General features: G+C 32.0%; 1 non-coding gene across 1 annotated transcript; it reads right to left on the minus strand.

Annotated features, from left to right (window-relative positions):
• Positions 1-18,970: 18,970 nt before the first annotated feature.
• Positions 18,971-19,042, minus strand: Trnap-cgg. Its single transcript has one exon. It is a non-coding gene; the product is annotated as a tRNA-Pro (tRNA).
• Between the last annotated feature and the right edge of the window lie 652 nt (positions 19,043-19,694).

Consider the following 19,694-nt stretch of genomic DNA (forward strand, 5'->3'; position numbering starts at 1 on the left):
CATTAGTGTTATCTCTTCCTGAGATTTCGACACAACCAATTGGAAGTATTGCAAAGGGTCATCGTGTGAGGTATATTCACTCTCGAGATTTTATTCACCCGAATTTTGTTGACTCATCCTGAGATTTTAATACAATAAATCGGATAGTAATACACACAATGTATTGTAATTTGTATCGGATTGATACACATTTTGATACAACTCTTGATAGTAAGGTTCTAGAAACTTTAAATTTAAATAGTTTCCTTTTTATTCAAGGAATATACTTTTATGATATTGGGGATCAAAAGGTCAAAATAGAAGGTACAAATAAAATTGTAACATTTTTACATTGGTCTTGTGGGTAACCATGATGGATCGTATGCTAATCAAACTGGACATTTTATAATGTGGATCATGTGCCTTAGTGACACATGTGATGAATAGTTGCTTTGATGGATTGGTTGGTAAGATTATTGATGCATTCTATGGGTTCTCTCACACTCCTGTGCATCGGTTTATATTATGGATGTGAGGTTACGTACCCGTCATTGATTTTGTACCGTTCTTGCCAGTCACAAGTGTTATAAGTTACCTTGGTGTGCTTGATCCATATTAGAGATGTAGCCTCAAAAAGTGTTTGATGAAATTATATACAATAATAAACCTTTAAACACTTTTGATATATTTATTTATCATCTTCAGGTACATGTTTAGGTATGATGAATTCATAGAATTTTAAATGTACATCGTACGAATAAAAAGTATATCAAAAGTGTTCAAAGGTTTATTATTGTATATAAGTTAGTATCTTTATATAGTGGGATGCCTACGAAGTCATATACAGTTGAATATGAACTGAGAACGTATATGTGAGTAATGAGAGATTTGTGAGTAGCCTTGTAACTCATATACCAAACAGGTGAGTAGTACAGATTTTAAGTGGGGTCAGAACTATATAGCCTTTGTTTTTGTTGCATGGTAGACGACTGAAATCTATTCTACAGTTATTAATTTCAAATCAAATCAAATCACTTTATTTCACATAATTAGTATATACAAGAATGTGTAAAAAGCTTATTCGTATGGAAAATTCCCAGCAACATTACCACCGTCTACTTCATCCAATCATCACCCCTTAGGTGACTTGGACTAGTCGACCATTCTAGAGTTTGCTTGGAGAATGCTATCCACATCCATCCAATTTGAAATTGGAGATTGGCTTACTTAATTAATTTGTACAGTTGGATTATCATCCAAGTAAAGGTAAATGATGTCTTATTTTACCATGCAAAGTTAGGGCTAAGAACAACACTCCTTAATACTTGTAAGGAAGTTATATAATACAACACCTAAGTAGATCAATCTACAAGCCTTTCACCCCAAAACGAGTGTGTATGTATAACGATTGGGTATATAGTTTAATGCCGCTAAAAGGACAATTTATTGTGAAAAATGCTTGTATCATATCTGGGTAGCTATGCGATACCTGTAAAATAAAAGCATTTGTTGGTTGTCCACAGTGGAATCGATATGTACTGCTTCAATTAATTGCAATATGTTTCAGCTTAAACTCGTATTTTAATTTTCCAGGAATTATTTCATTTGCAGCACTGTATGGCATTGCGTATTGATTTCAAATGAAATTCACTGTAATTGAATTGGATTTTCCCGTCCCTTGTACCATACTTTATTTCACAGTTTAAAGAATTCAAATTCATTCAATAACCAATAACTTGTTAGGAATTCAGTATTACATTTTAACTCGACTGGTAAATCTTGAATGTTTAAAAGGCTGTACTAATTACAATTTTATTATGATCAGTGAATTTGAAAAGGAAATAAAATAATATTAATATTACTATTATATTTGATAATAATGGTGACAATCATAAATTCCAGCTGCTAATCAATAAAATAATTTGATTCAGAGTAGAATAGAGATGAATCTGGTTTCATTTTTAGTATAGTTTCATTTTGGAAGGGCTATGCAGAAGTTGAGTCACCCAAATATAGGATATCGAATGGTATTGTGTGAGTAGAGGTTACAATAGTTTTATTTAGTTTTAGTTGACATATTTATTTGTTCCGTTGAGTTTCATTTCATTATTTCAACAAAAGTCTATCTCATTTTAAACCTCAAAAGTACATTTGTGTGTGTTACTTTCTAAAGAAATGAAGATAAAGTCACTAATATAAGTGATTCTTGAAAATCAAAATTTTCCATTTTAAATTAAGGAATATTATTCATTCTTGAACAGTACAGACAGGAAAGCCATTAAATATAGGTACTTGTGTAATTGTACAGCTGTTAAAAATTATTTCATGAAGTTATAATCTAATTTTAAGGTATGCGTCATCAAGATTTTAACTTAAATTTGATAGTTTTTAATTCCAATGAGTAGTATTAAAATTTATTATGAATTTACACTAACTATCTAAGAAAATTGTAGTATTTAATCTAATAACGTCCTCAATTCAGAAAGGCCAGTAAACACGAACTGAAGGTTCTTGTACTGTGAGTGGGCTGATAGTGAATCTCAGCTTAATCTTGTTTTGACAAAAGTTCTAAGCAAAAAAAAACGAATCAATAAATTTTTGTTCTGTTAGTAATCTAGGATATTTTCTATCAAAATCTACATAGACTAACTTCAAATATTCTTATATTAAATTTGTTAAAAATACAAGTAAGATTGTTTGCCTTATTTGTGAGTTTTTAATAACTAATCGTTACAACTGCACTTTCTTAGATACGTCAACTTGAAACAAGCTAAGAGTTTTTGGTATAAATGTATTCATTACCAGAATAATTCGGAGAAATTTATTAAAATACATTTTTCTGATATTTTCCACGTGCCTATAAATATTGAACGACAGGTAAATACGTATGATTAGGAATAGGTGTTTGACAGAACATAATAGTATGTTTGATGTTAATCCTGCATTAGATAATATATTCATTAAAAAATAAATTTTGAAAAAACTGAATTTTAAACATATCAACCTCACGTTGACATCGGCGGTAGCCTTACAGCACATAGGTACAGCAGAGTAGTCAGTCTTACTTAGTACAGACCAGCAGTGAAGGTGTTAATGCCTATTAGTGTTATTCATATGACAAGGACTGCTTTATATAATTACATTTTTACCCTTCGATAGAGTTAAAATTAGCAATAACACTACCTGAATTTATGCCTTTTGCACAAAAATAGTACTAAAATTATCACACAAAAGCGAAATACTGTGTTGAGTCCCTTATGGACAATTTAATTTAGAAATATATTATATTTAATATTAGATGGAAAAGTTTAAGAAATAATTTTATTTTATTCCAAAATATGTTGGTAAAAATATATATAAATTCATGAAAACAAAGTTGGATGTGTGATCTTACACCGTTACCGAATTTTTCATTATATTATAAGTTTGTATTTATTTCCAAACTGTACTACAGAAACTAAAAACTATTTGAAATACAGAATGGAATTTTCTAAAAGTATGGGATATAAAAGAGGACAGGAGGCAGCGTCCTCAATTTAGAAAGGCCAGTGAACACGAACTGAAGCTTCTTGAACTGTGAGTGAGTGGGCTGATAGTGAATCAATCAAAAGCGTATCAAGTTGATAGCTTCCATTGTTACAGAAAGTTGATGACGCTCATGAAGACAAACGACCGCTTCTTCTATTAACAACAGCTGAAAGGAAGAGATTTTGGGAAACTTTCAACTTGAAAAGTTATAATTTATGAGTTTAGTTCTAGAGTCACGCGTGGACCATAAATTATTGAGATAAGGTTTCTCAATTTTAACGCCTAGCTGTGTAGTTGTTAACATTATCTACACATTAAAATTATTCACTTTTACTTCATCGAACTCCAGAACGTCCTCAACACATGTTGATACAAATACTTCGTACATTGTTGAAACAAATGTATCAATCAATATATAGTTACATAATAATATCTTTTAGGTATGGTACTTTAAGGAATCTATTTGCTAGTGAATATAAATATAAATAGAGTTTATTCCACAGTAATACAATTTTACAAGACATGGCAATAATGGAATATTACTAACCACTGTGACCAGTAATTGTGGCTAGTTAACAAATTTACAATACATATTAAATATAATAGATTTGAGATTTTATATCTTTGTAGTGTTTAATACAAATTAATTAAACTTAATGTCCTTTTAGTATACTTAATAGTAACAATTATTATGTTAAATTATCCATTCAATTATCTAAAATGTGAAGAGAAATAGGAAAGAATAATTAGTCCCAAGCCTACAGAAGAATTACAGTAAAGACACAGACAAATTGGTTTTTAACTTTGACAGCAGCATAAATGGAAGGGATTAAGAAAATGAAGCAACAAACAGATTCTGATATGAGAGAAGAGACGACAAAGGGGTGCTTGTGTCCACAATAATGGCCTCTTTGTCTTGCCCAACTTCCATTTGTCACATGACCCTGCATTGGTGGTCTTTTCATTCCACTTAGAAAAGTTTATATAACAAACCTTTTAGGTTAGAAAACTAACCTAACCTAATCTAACATAACATAACCTAACCTAATATAACTTAAACTAATCTAATCTTACCTAATCTGAGCTAACCTGATATAATCTTGCATAATATAAAACCTAATGTGACCTAACCTAATCCAACCTAACTTAACGAATCTAATTCAACCTTACATAAGAGGTCAAGGCATGAAATCTGAATTGATTGTCAATTCTGCGTTTGAACAACGAATTACGCATATAGTAACGCGAATAGTGCTGAGAAGGCATGTTATTAATATCAATATTGAACTTATAAAATATACATCCTCAGTTTATTTTTTTTAAGGAGCAGCCGATCTCCTTTTATGCCTTATTCTGCCCGTCCTCATGGGCCACTGGCCTGTGCGAGGATCTTATCAAACAGAATCAATCAGGGGGAGAGTCGATACAGTACAAGGTCGATGGTACTGATAGAAAGTGCAACGGTTACTTATTACTTGTTCTCTACGAAAAAATTATTGACTCTAATCAAATGTCAATAACACACAGGTCGCCACCGCTTTAGCTAACCATGGTAGAATGTTGTGCCCTCAGTGGTCAACTCTTTACAACCTCCTCTATTTCCTTCTTTGTCGGGAAAATCATAGGCCGTCTCCCCTCTGGAGATTAGCCCATGTGATTATCCGTTCAATCAACACGGGTTTAATGAGCTCTGCTCTTTAGTGTTGAGGATGTCGACTTTGATTTCACGGTTCAGAAACTTGTCTCACTCCTGATATGTCTTCAGATTGTTACGGTGTGAAGGGCTATTCATTTTGGCGTTTTGATCGGATGAGCGGCTCTGCCCTGCCTTCAAATTGGGATGGTGTCACTATTTACTTCAAGGGAGGATTCGATATGGCCGTTAGGAATATATATGTGCGCTGGGAAAAGTTCAGGGATTACGCTTGTGTGTCTGTGAGGTCTACAAGCCTTCGGATATCCCTTATTTATGCTTTACTCTTCTGTTCCATGCCCTCTTTATTGATATTCTCTCTCAAATTGATAAGGTAATTTTTATTGGTCGACTCTAATGTTGATCTTGAAAACAATAAGCCGGAGCTCAAGTATTTCAGAAATTTCGTGGAATCGAAGAACCTTGTTCAGATCGGCAAAGAGCCAACTTCACAGCCAGATCAAAGATAATACCACAGACTCGATTGATCATATCATCGTTTGGAATTTCCTGAGCATCATATCTTATGGTGTGGTTGACACGTCAAAGATTCTGGATTGCTGAGGCAAGGGTATCACTAAACACAAGCTGGTTTTCTGTGACTGCTCTTGCAAGACTAAGGAAAGTTTGAAGGAAAACTTCTTTGTTATAGAAATCTCTCAAAGATGGATCTTAAAAAGTTTTCCTCGGAGCTCTCCTCTATCGCATGGAGCTGCGTAGAACTTCAGGGTGATATTGATGATGTAGATATGTTAACCTCGGGCGTTACACAGGTATTTGACGCACGTGCATTAGTAAAGAGGCGTGTTTCCAAAAAGAAAGCATTCTTGCGAAATTTAGAAATAATACATCTGACAAGCATAAAAAATCAATTCATTCAGATTTATTTTTTTGTATTGATGCACTTCCAAAGCGGCATACTGTAGTACACGCAGTAAAAAAGAAAGAAAGAAACTTTATTTCTCACAAATAAAAATGCCAGATACGATTTTTATAAAATTGTACAGACTAACAAAAAAAAAACATTACATTTACTTACACATAAACAATACATACATATGCAACTACAATTACTATTACACTCTACATCTCGATGAGAAATAAAGAGAAAAAACTGCAAGGCAAAGCCTGTTTGGAGTAATAAATATAATAAAATTAACAGAAAACTAGCAGCTTTACAAACAGTACTGTAATATTTTTAGAAAAACTTGTTTATTTTTAGCTTGAATGAAGTTCGTGTAAAACACTACTACATTAATACAAAAATCTTAACTATACATAAAATAATCAACTAAGCCTAAATGTAAAAAATTAAACAAATAAACATTGAGAACATAATGAACACAACTAGAACATAAATTAGATAATGCATTATTATCATTATTGGAAACAGATTACAAGGAAAGGAAACAATCTCATTTTAAACATTAATTTTAAAAAGTACTTCTTCAATATCCTTCATAGACAATAGCCACTCTTTAAGCTGTTTTAGAAAAATATTAATTGAATATTGACTCTTTATATGCTGCGGTAACAGATTAAAAAGTTTTGGTGCTAAAAAAATAAAAGTTTTTGTGAAGAAAGTATTTGAAGGTTTTGGTAGTAAACTCAGTTATACCGTGAGAAAGGCACATAAGTTCCTCAAAGTTAAAGTGAAGTGACTCCTTTCTGAACCTTTTTGGATAACCTTGCGCGCAGGAGATTTAAAGATAGGCAATGATGGTGGTTCTGTACCTATACCTCTGCCCCAAAATAGTAATTCTACAAGTATGTCTGAGCTTAGGCCCATTTCTATTTTATCAGTTCTCCCCAAGGTATTGGAGATGATTGTGACAAAGCCGTTGGTTTCCTTCCTAGAATACACCAATGTTTTGCCAGATAGCCAGTCTGGTTTCAGGAAGTGTGTCATCACGACATCTGCTCTACTAAGCTTGACGAATCAACTGTTTTCCGCTAGGGATAAGAACTTTTGTAGCGCTCTTACAGTTCTTCATTTTTCATATGCATTAGAACCAGTGAAGTTTCATATATTTTTTGCTAAACTTTATTACTACGGCTTTGATCAGGTTTAATTAAGGGAGTTTTGCTTTTAGCTGATTGTCAGAATCTAGGTAACTAGGGTGAATTATCGTCTTTCGGGGAATGCTTTTAAATTCAGGTGTTCCTCAAGGTAGCAGCTTGTGTCATATTATGTTTCTGTTATATAGTGCGGATCTTAATCTTGAGATTCATTTTGTTCTCTTTACTCCTACACTCATGACAATCAGCTTGTGTTGACATATCCTCAATTGTAGTATGTCTTGGCAATGCAGCGTATTAATGATAATTTGTTGAGGGTCAAGCACTGGGCTCACGATCACGGGCTTCAGTTCAATCCAAGAAAATGTTCACTTGTTATTTTTTAACCCTCCACAAATGCAGGAACTTTTAGTAAAAGAACTTTGGAGGTTTCCTTGGAAGATATTTTTTTGAAGGTTCCGAACACAGTAAAATCCTTGGTGTAATTTTTGACAAACAGTTCACTTTCTTGAGCCATGTTAAAAATATCAATCATGGTGTAATGAATAGGTTGAGGGTTTAGTGTAGATTTAAGGGATTATTCCAGGAAGAAGCGAAACTAAACATTGTGAACGCTGTAGTTTTCCCAGTTATTTTTCTGCTGTTCTGTCATTAAAGAAAGATTGTCTCTTGGGAGCGCGGTCTTGATTGATAGGTAGCAGAACTCTGCTGCAAGATTTGTGCGTAACCTAAGAAAATTTTCATCATATCAGCTAGTACCGCAGTGCAGCTAGGATCCTTCCGGTAAAGTGCATTTTCAGGCTTCAGACGGCTTGCCTTGTTCACAAGGTGTTATTGACGGGAAACCCATTTCACCTCAGGGGGTTGCTGTAGATCCGCGCTGAGCTTAGGAACTATCGCACTCGGCAGGATGTCATGCTCGAGGAGCCCAGGGTTAGGTTAGAGATGGGGAGGGATGGATTTGGACTCTTTGACCCCCAGATATACAACAGTGTCCCTCATATTCTTAAGGCCTCTGGATACGCCTCCTTCAAACAAAATTCTTAGACTGCCATTGGAGGAGAAGTGTTTTACTCCTAAACGATTGTTTTTCTTTAAATGTATTAGCTATTTTATTTGTTTTAATTTTTGTAATACTTTGTAAATGAATATGTATATAATTTGATTTAAAAAAGGATGACTTAAGTTATTTTGAAAATCAACAATGTAATGTTGAAAATCGCTTCAAATAAAGACTTTATTTGTTTTATTTATCTTATCCTCATCTCATTCTGCCATCATAGGTATTCCTAAAATGCAGATTAATATTATAAACAATAAAATCCAAACGGCAATTAGTTTGAAAAGTGGACCTACAACTTCCATTACTTGCAAGCCCGTGTCACATTTATAAAAACGTGAAATTCAACTAAATATTTAACATATGTTAGGCGTGTAGTTTGAAAAAACTGTTATTTATTAGATGCAGAGTAATTGCAGTCTCCAGGAAAGTAAATAAATCAAGGATAATTGTCCACAAAGCCTATTATTTATGGTGTTCTCTCATCATCTCGATAAATCTTCCACTTACTTGACTGTACACCTCGTTTTGAGCCCATGGCAGCATTCCAAGGGTCAGGAGGAGCAAAGGGTAAATCACATTAATCAGAAACACTAATAAATAAGAGATTTCACGTGTGCCTTAAGCTTTTTAGTAAAATAATGAAGTCGCCATAGAAAAATGCATTAGAAAAATGTGGATCGTTTCTCTTAATTGTACACTTGTGAAAAATCGCTGCTAGTGTTGATGTGCTAAAGTTATGTATGAATATTGAATTGTAACGTACGAAGTGACAGGAATTACGTTATTTTTACAACTCTGTGTACAAAGGTAGATAATGTTTTTAAAATAGCAAATCTGCTGAATACTTACATTAACGGCTATTTTGTTTAAAGTTTAAGAAGAAGGGGTTCAATATTGTTTTATAAAATCATTTCGTGCCCTACCTTTTGAGCGGGAATTTCATTCCGTGAACGAATTATTTAATACCTAATATTAATCTTTAAGTGCTTCTTTTCTTTACTTTTTAAGAAAAATGTATTTTATTTAAGTTTAATGTAGCATTAGATTTTTAATGTTTATACGTACTCAACTGGTAAATCATGTCTATTGAGTTGTGCTTAAGATTGTAAACCAACATAATGCAAAAAAACGAAGTTTAAATTGTTTTAAGATTTCTTGTTGTAATTTTTATAATTGTGTTTCTTGTTGTGCGCTTAATTTGTTTCTTTAACTCTAAGAAATTCCATATGCTGTGTATAATTTTATTGTATAGTTTTTTAAAATAAAAATTCTTCGACATTTAACTTGACTGTGTACATATTAGTTTTTCGATTTTTCTATATGATATTTAAATATTGTACTCGAATGTAAACCAGTTTGTTCAATATAATATCAGCCAAGGTTACTGTAATTAATTTTGTGCACTCCAGATATCTTGTATAGTAATTATTAAAAATTACTCTCATTAAAATTTTGTTTCGGTTACTGAATGTGTCTTTCTTTTTTCATTCTAGTTCATGAAAACGTAAGAGATTGGAAAATATTTGCCTAACTATGTTTAATTTAGTTTTAAATATAACTTAAATTTATGAAATGTTCAAAGTGGTTTTTAAGATGACCTGTGTTTTAGTTAAAATGTTTTTAAACTTCTCCAATGGTGAAACTCAATGGTTACGATTGGTCTTAATCCCTTCACTGTCATGTCCAGTAATAGTAACAACAACGGTTCCTGAGGAGTTACGGCCGTCCGTCGACAGTGAAAGGGTTAATCCATAACTCTCCATGGCAAGTTATTTATAAACTGCAGAGTCTATCAACCTTCACTAATATAATTTTGATTCCTAATAGAAGATCATAAAATCTGAGAAGCAAACAGTTTTTATTATTACCAATGAAATATAACCATCTCTTTGCAAAATTCCATAATATTTGAATGAATAGCTTCAACAATTACAGCAGTAGGGCACCCAGAAATCTTCTTTAGGTGGTGTCCGTATCACAGATGAGTCTGGAAAATGGAAACTCCCCTAAGTTAATAGGAGGGTTCAGGGCCCTTCCCGAGAAAAGTTTTGAGGTATTAGGTCCTGAAATCTTAATTTTTTTAGTACTTCTGAACTAATGAAAGGAGGGCAAAGATAAGGTTCACAGTAAATCCACTCTATCACCAATCATCCGGACATTTATACAGGAATGATTAAAGTTTTCTTCAACAAATTCAGTTTGTTTAACTAATGAAATGTATTTAACTAAAACGAAATATAATAACAATATTAACCAAATATCGATGAAAATGGTGAAATTTAAATTACAAATCAGTAGCAAAGCTAAATCTTGATATCTAATCTCGGGTCAAAAGTATATATATATATATATATATATATATATAAAATTTGTATAAATGGCAATAGCCTTATTTAATTTTTTCAATAGAAATTGAGTCCCGGCGGAGCAAGTACTTTTTGTGATTCAATGTTTTATATATATATATATATATATATATATATATATATATATATATCCGAGTTTAAAAGTTGACCACAAATGAACTAATAGAGCTACAATAACGACTGCGGTACTACATACCAAACTGTTTACTAACAATAACTTGCAGTCTTTATATTGATAAGAACGAAATAAATACTGGTTTTTGGCGTTTATTCTGTAACATAGATTAAATTGAACAGGTTTTGTTAATTTACCGTAACTGACAACTGCTCCTTATAACGCACAAATCGCCAGACTGCCCAGGGCGGTACTGCCTCGTAATGAGAACAAACAAAAACAATACCGAACTCACTCACTACTATCTGTGACCACTGATCACAGATTAGGAATACATAGCCCAATTTCGTCAATGGTTCTGGCTCCAGTCTCCGAGAAGTGCTCGATATAATCATAAAGCAACTCCCAACCAAAAAGTCAAATGATCTAAATGTATTGCCGATACGGCTCATAAAGCTGAACTGATCTACGTATATTGTGACACATGTAACCTCTCTAGTAAAGTTTTCACTTCGTACTGGAGTGTTCCTCTCACTACTCAAGGTTTAAAAAGTAATTTCGTTGTTTAAAAATATGATCACACTGATCAATAAGTACAGGCCTGTCTCAATTCTGCAAGTCTTAAGCAAAGTATTTGAAAAACTACTTTTAATGCAAATGATTAAATTTCTAAGCAAACAAAATCATCTCTAACGACCAGTTTGGTTTTAGAAAAGATAAATCGATATTAATAGGCATCGTGAGTCTTGTGTATATGATTGTGGAGGGGCCAGAAGGTCAAAATCGCACAGTAGGTGTGTTTCTTGAAATATCCAAAGCTTTGAATTGCGTTGACTACGCTGCTTGACAAATTAGAATGCCATGCTAAGCTATCCAAATTTCAAATCACATTTTACAATCTATGAAGATGAGCTATGGATTTCCTCAAGAATCTCTTCTCAGACCCATTCTCTTCCTTCTTTATCTCAATGATATAAAATCATTAATATGAAAATTATACTATTCTATCCTTCAACGATATTTCAAATTAAGTTTTGGAACGAAGCGCCTCTATTGGCGTAAAGATTTTGTCCACAATTTCCACAGCATCAATCTGAAAAAATCTTAAAATCCAATATTCTTAAATTTTCTTTGCGTTTGGTAGACTTTGAATGGTAGACATAACAACATAATGGTAGTCGATACTATACAAAATGAAGTTTAATATACGAAATTTCTATGAATTCACTTAGATCGAACCTTGTCATGGAGCGCTCACGTACGCAAAGTCTTCTCCAAAGTAGCCTCATACATTCATGATTTGAGGTCCTTTGCCAAATACAGTCCTACTCAGGTTCCTTTTATGGAAGACCTCACTTACGGACCGGTGTTGCGAGGTGCTTGCGCCAACACAAAGTTCATGAGAGTGCTTAAATTGCAATAACAATCAAGCCGCGTAATTATAAACTTGAAATTCAGAGAGTCGTGCAAGCCAGCTTTTAAGTCTGCAACTATGCCAAGCCTCTATATTCTCGAAACTTCATTATATTCTATGTCTAAATGTGTATTGACCAATGACTGAGAAATACACACAAACCAGACTGCGAGACACAGAACGCAGACTGGACCTTATTTGATAAACGGATTGCCAAATGGTATAAAAAATGCTCCGTCGCTCAAGGCTTTTAAAACTCGTTTGAAACGCTGTTTAGCGTTCTTATTATTTTATTTCATGGACTGGTTTTGGGAATTAAACTGGGAGACCATATAATCGTTAGAATAATCACGGATTGAAGTGGGACTAATTTCTGGTGAATACGGAAATAAACAACATGTATGTATTGTATGTGTGAGAGAATTGTGGTATAGAATTCAAAATTTTAGTTCACGTTATTGTAACATAATGTTTGCTGTATAATTGCATTATCGTTGCATTAAACATTTGGATATTGACTGTCACGTAGGGGCTATTGCAAAAGATACTTTGTACCGAGTACTTGTCTGTCCCGAGGGTATAAGTATGTTTCTCTGTTGTAGTACGTGAACTGGTGTTGTTGATTGTTGTATTTGTTATTTATTGCTATAGTGCATTTCCCATTTCCGTATATTTTATAGTTGCATATGTTGATATTAATTGTACTTATTTACCTTTTATATAAACTTACAGCCTTCACAACCTTTTCAATCAATGTTATATGTGTTGTTTTTTACTATATTTATTTACATGTACACATCTTTAGTTATTGATATTTATTATGTTTAGAAAGTAAGTAAAACATTGAGTAATATCGGTGGTTGGGAGTGGAGTATACTTTGGGATTTGTTAAAGTATGGTTTGTTAACATAATTTTGGTAATAATTTGTAAAATGCATAAAATGTATATATATATATATATATATATATATATATATATTATTATATTATTTTTGGGAATTAAAATAATGTAAAAATGCAAACCATTACTGAATAAAGTGTTTCTGACTTCTGACACACACACGCACACACACACACACACACACACACACACACACACACACACACACACACACACACAGTAATGATAATGTTTTAAATCCAAGACGTATGACTCAACGATTTGATATTAGAAATGTTTTTAGTTTAAGAATATTTGATAGAGTATCTCATGTTTTTTTTTTAAACAACATTCTAACTTTAAATAAACTATATGTACTATGTTCAGCAATTCATATGCATGAACACATAGATAAGTATCTTATTAAGGAAAACAGGGTCAATACAAGATCATCAGATAGACTGTCATTTCTTGTACCATGTTTTAGAAAGAAAATCGCTCGAAAAAATTGTTGTTATATTGGCCTAAAAATAATAAATGAATGTATTTTGAAATTAGGAAATTATATCATATTCGATTCGAGACCCAGATTTAAAATGAAGATTAAAATTTATGTGGCGGAAAATATATTCTATTAATACTTATATACTATTTTATGTTGTTTTCTGATTGTGTTTTATTTTCATTGGTATTTTTATTGTTATTTACAGTTTGATACTCATTTTTTCGTTAAATCTATTTATATATTTATGCTTATTGATGTTTTTGAAATTTATAATACTCTATTGCTGTTTTGATAATTATTTGTTTTTTTTAAATCTATCTATATATTTATGCATGTTGATATTTTGAATATTATTTGTTGATCTGAATGTTTTTGCTTGTTAATGGAGATAGAAAGTGTTCTGGCCAATATCTGATATCTGATATTTAATATTTATATCTTTATTTATTTGTTAAAACTTAATATATTTATGCTTGTTAATTTTTTACCTTGTTTTTGTTAGTTGATAGTTCTCTTGTTAAAATCTGGATAGTATAAGTAGTAAATTTAGTATATGTTAAGGACTGATAGTAAAAATATAGTATTTGTGCACCAAAAAAACATAAAAGAAAACACCAAGAAAAAATAAAAATAAGAAAAAAAACTTTACTTGCCAACTGCACGTATATTTTGATAAATGTATTGTAATTTTGTTATTGTAATAATCAGTCACACGTGCTTCTAAGCACCTGACTGTGTAAACCTATGTAAATTTTTGAAATAAAGGTTTTTGTAAACTCTGTAAACACACACACATAGAGTAACGTATGATTCTAAATCAGTGCATTTTGTACTCGGTTACTGAAAGTCCTGGAGACAGGTATGTCAGTATTAATAGTAAGAACTAAGCTCACTTTCGTAGTTGCTGTGTGATGGTGATTTTAAAATATTTTCCGTTTTGAACAAAATAGAATTATTGTATGTGAAGTGTCGTGTATTTCGTAAATTAAAATAGTTATAAAGTTTGAATTATTTATTTGATTAAGATTAATTTCAAAGTTCCAATATAAATGCTATTTTCAGTCCAAAACACTATTAGGTGATCGATTATTTTGAAATGAAATGCGCTTGTTGGTCAGTTACCGTTCGTCCCCCATCAGTGCGCCCCTGAAGCAGAAATATACAGGTGGAGGAATACAAAGTCAGTCGTAACAATCTTTGTGAAAGCATTTATGATGAAATATGAGTCCTGTAATAATTTTGAATCAGTAGGAAGCATGTTTATAATATATATTATTTAAGTTTTCATTCTTAAAAAGTAGGTACGCCAAAGAAATTTTCACTGGTTCGTATTGGAGGCTATATTCCAGCAATATAAATAACTATGTTACCTATTATAGTTGTGTTAATAGCACAAGACATTTTTGCTTGAAAAAAGCTTTTAAAATAGTTTTCACAGGAAAACTTACGTTTTATTTCACTTCTTATAAGAAGAGAGCAAATAGCACCGTTTTAAATCGGACTGGGAAAAGAAGTTAGGTAAAAAATGTTTTTATGTGAAATTGTGGCTGTTAAACAACTGATGTTAGTGTCGCGGAGTGTATATTACAAGCATTAAACAGCTGATAGCTCATATCAGCCGGTGTAATGGCTCTAATCTGACTTCTAATCTCAGAGAACTACTCGTGTTAAACTCTATAGTGCGGAAGAAAGTTGGATAAATAGCGTGTAGTTTTCAGTTAGTTGAGTAAATTACCATGTATTACCATAAAGGTAGGAGATTGCATCTGTAACAGCTGCTGCCCAGGAATTTAAATTAACATAATATTTACATTTACACGGAAATTATTCAATTACACTGTCGTAGTTTATAAGTTTTTTTCACTCCTCAACAGGTTGAAGTGGCCTACACCAGGGATTTTTAAACCAGGTTTTTAAGAACGGGTAATTTTGTAAATTTTGCTGCAGGACTGACCAACATTAAAGTTTAAGTTGTACGTCTGACGGACAAGCGGTACAAGTAAATGATTCCGAGCACATCTGTCATCAGTGTCATAAATAATGGATCTTGACACCTTTTTGTCACACGGACAAGCTCACCGCCTTCTGGGAACAGTCAACCTCAGTTAGGAACACTATTTGTTGTTTCGTTAACACACTGGTTCCACACTACAATGGTGTCTTTCTCACTGAATCCACTTATGCTACGTTCCTTGTTTTAGTTACAATGAATTTTCAGGATCTGCGACGTTGCAGGTTTTCTACTACTTCTATAAATATTCAATACAACATGTACAGTAGTAGCTACTCTACTTTAATTACAAAAAGTACGATTACTATAAACATTTGTCAATAGACTTTAAGTATAAAGCAATCAATCATTTATTATTATGTAAACATCTTTTAGTGGGATCGCAATAGCCATTTTTAACCAATTATGTTCCTCTAAATATGTTTATTTGAGTTTTAATTGTGTACTAACCTAATGTTGTAGGCCTAATGAACTATACATTTGCTGAAATAAATCCAATACAAACCATACTTTAATTATGACAGTAATAATACAGACACTTTAGTACGAAGCCTCTCTTTTTCCGTCTGTTAACAGTTGGTAATTAATCCGGATGTGTTTCCGATGCTTACATGGTCGTATTTCCTAAATTACACCTTACGAAAAAAATCGCTTACCGAGGAAACTGTTTTTGGGTTTTATAGAGAAATGCGTACGTTAATGTGCAACTTGAAATGCTAACTTGTGTTTTGAACGAATGAAGAATCACTGGTGTTCTAAAAAGCAACGTACATTGTCGTACTTATTTGACGTAAAAAATGTAACGTGAATTTCATATTTATAAAAAGTAAATGCTACATTTACTAACAGGATTCTTAGTGTATGCCGTTGGAACCTCCCCCTAATTATGAATGAAGACTATTCACGATAGCGACGTATTTCAAGACAATAGCCACACTGCAGACACGTGAGAATATAGTTAGGATATCTTGATGTCTGATAAAGACATCGCACAATGCAGCCTGGAGCTGTTCAGTGTCTGATAGTCGCCTGACCTTTGGTGTGGAACGGCTGCAAATTGACGGTTTCCTCACAGTTACCTCCAGATGAATCTGTAAAGACCGAGCAATGTTTGGAACCACGCTTGCTTTAGGCGGTTTTCTGATATATTGCCCTTTATCAGACAGCAATCGTAGGGTGTGTCTTTAAACCAGACGTTAAAAGTAGTCATTGTTTGCAATTATATGGTGTTATATTATCAATCATTTGAAGAAAATTCGTTTTAAAAAAAAACCATCTTGTTACTCAGAATCTCGCAAATTCCTGAAAGCGAGTAATAATAATTGTTCATTGCAAAATGTGAGTTTTTATATTTATCTAAAACCAATTTATGTCTCGATTAACCAACAATATTTTGTGCAATAAAATTCCCAATTATTTACATTTCGTCCCAGTATGATGTTAAAATATATAAACACCGAAGAAAGTCATCCCGGTACGATTAAATTATTAAATGCAAAACAGTACTGCTAAAAAAAGGCAATGGACAAAGTAATAGCTTTTAAACCATATAAGTCAGCTGTGCAAATAATGAATGTATGAATTGATTTATGGGTGAAAAGAAAAGATATGATTCCAGTTTAAAATGACATGTAATCTGACAGTTTCTGTCAGCATCATCTGTTAACCACAGTTAGACCTCATGCTGCTGGTCGTCGGAGTCAGATAGTTGAAATATGCAAATGCACCTGTTTAAGAATAATTAATAACTTCACTCAAAAGTAATGAATTACATATATCAACCATTAATATCACCAGATAAAGCATAATTAATTATTAAAGAGTATTAGAATGACTAGGTATGGGAATACATGCTGAGCGCAACATAGAAACCGTCATAAAAGTACTCAGTACTTATATTTGTAAATTGTGAAGTCCTCAATCATTTTTTAAATATTGAATTGAAGGATAACCTTTCGAACAGATGTGACTAATTTTGATACTACAATTTTGAATTTTAAAATAGGAGCTGCTACTAGTAAATGATTAAAAAGGTTATACTAATAAATATTGAACTCAGAAATTTCAAAAAATGTTGTTATTAGTTTCAGTTATTACTTCAAAATGAAGTACTTTTGGATAACTTTAGCGGTAACTCATCAAAACATTTATCTTCTTCAAGTATAATGTTATATAATTTTTAAACGTTTTGGAACCTGTGATTTTGAATATTTTCAACAGTTCAGAAATAAACATCCTATCACAAATCACATTTAACTTTTGATAATACTAATGAAACTAAAATAAAGAAGAATTTGTCTTCGATGAAATGCGTGTTGGTGAGCCTTTTATTCATGTATCACACTAAACAGGTTTATATTTAGAAATTTATAATTTATAGTTACTGTTTACAATTAAAAAGTCATTAAAATATAAAAGAAGTCCAGTGATGGACCATTTATTGAATTCATAATCTCATATTAATTTTGGAAATGTTCATTACCTGGTAAGTAGTAAATAGATTAAATTCTATTGGCTATCAATTATATTAGCATGTTGGAAAGAAATTAATTATTTATTAAAGAACCGAAAGTTCATTCTTGAAATCCATTGTCCGTTTTTACAATAAATCTCTCGTTAGAAAAGTCCTATGGATTTAAACTTGGTAAATCCGTTCCTCTTGATACAAAAAACTACTGATTTCTTAATTAAATGGTTAAAGGGTAAATCCGCAAAGGGACTGATTAAACATGATTATCCTGAAAACTTCAATATGCAAGTCTAAGAAAATAAAATTGATTTATTTGTACTAAATTAATGTAGTATTGTTAGTTAAAACACCTAAGCATTATTGCATTTCTCGATTTTTGTAAAAACAATACTATAATAATACAATTCAATAATTAAACATTTACAAGATTGGAGGAAAGAAAGTAAATGTAAAATATAAATGTTTTACCTAACACAAAATCTGAACTTTCTGATTAATTTGCTGGAGTAACTTGTTATAAATAACTAGTATTTTGTTCAATTGCTAATGCTCTGCAAAGTGGCGTAGAACAACGATAATAGATAAATCTTAAAATGATATATTTATAACAATTGATATTCAATTGCCAAACTGCAATTTTTATGCACATATAAATTTTAGTGGGTGAATAAATTGATAAAATAAATAAATATTATCAATTATTTATTGATAAAGAATTAGATAACATTATAGAAAAGTTCAAATTTTTCCTAAACCAGACTTAGTAAAACACGACAAAGTATTTGAATAATAAAAGTTCTTGGAAGCTTTTTAAAGCTCGGAAATGTTTTCGTTGTTTAAAAAACGAGTGGTGAAATTTAAAAAATAACTTACAGTAACAGTCGGTTATAGATAGTTTATCAAATTTAAAAAAAAAAAGAAAAGTTAGGGCCGCTCCGGGATTTGAACCCGGGACCTCCTGCACCCGAAGCAGGAATCATACCCCTAGACCAAACGGCCGATGACAAATAAAAGAATATATGAAAGCAATACGTAAATATACCAGTAGAAAGTAAAATAAGTTAGTGGTGACTGAAACAGAATCGACGCCACGGTATAATTTGGCAAATAAAAGTTCCATATTGAATTATCGACGCCTTATAAAAAGTGGTTATGCAATTTACTGCAGAATAATAGGAACCTCATAACCAAATACTTCTTCTGGAGACTTTAACTTAGAAGCAGTTACTGAAAAATATTCCATCCTGCAAAAAAATTAACTTTAGTTTCGAGACCTTAAGTTTAGAGAGCAGTATTTTGGGCCCTGAATTCAAAGAGTGAAACTAACTTTATAAATACCAACTAAATACTAAGTAGAGTTTCTATGCATTCCATTTATTTTTAAAATGATACAGCTTGAGCTATGCTTACGTTAAATTTCTTGTAGACCATACTCCATTGGCTGTGAAGAGTCACTAAACTGCCTTAAAAACTATTTCTTAAGTCCAGTAATTCATTTACTAAGTTCAAATTTCACAACTTAAGCCAATACAAGAATATTAAACAATTTAGAACAGGACCTACATTGTTAATGTTTCAAACTTTAAAACAGCGTAATCTTTTAAAGAGTGGACACTTTGAGGTCGGATTTGCGGAATTGTACTTTTCTAAT

The sequence above is a fragment of the Homalodisca vitripennis genome, chromosome 6, assembly GCF_021130785.1.
Source record: "Homalodisca vitripennis isolate AUS2020 chromosome 6, UT_GWSS_2.1, whole genome shotgun sequence".
Taxonomy (NCBI): domain Eukaryota; kingdom Metazoa; phylum Arthropoda; class Insecta; order Hemiptera; family Cicadellidae; genus Homalodisca; species Homalodisca vitripennis.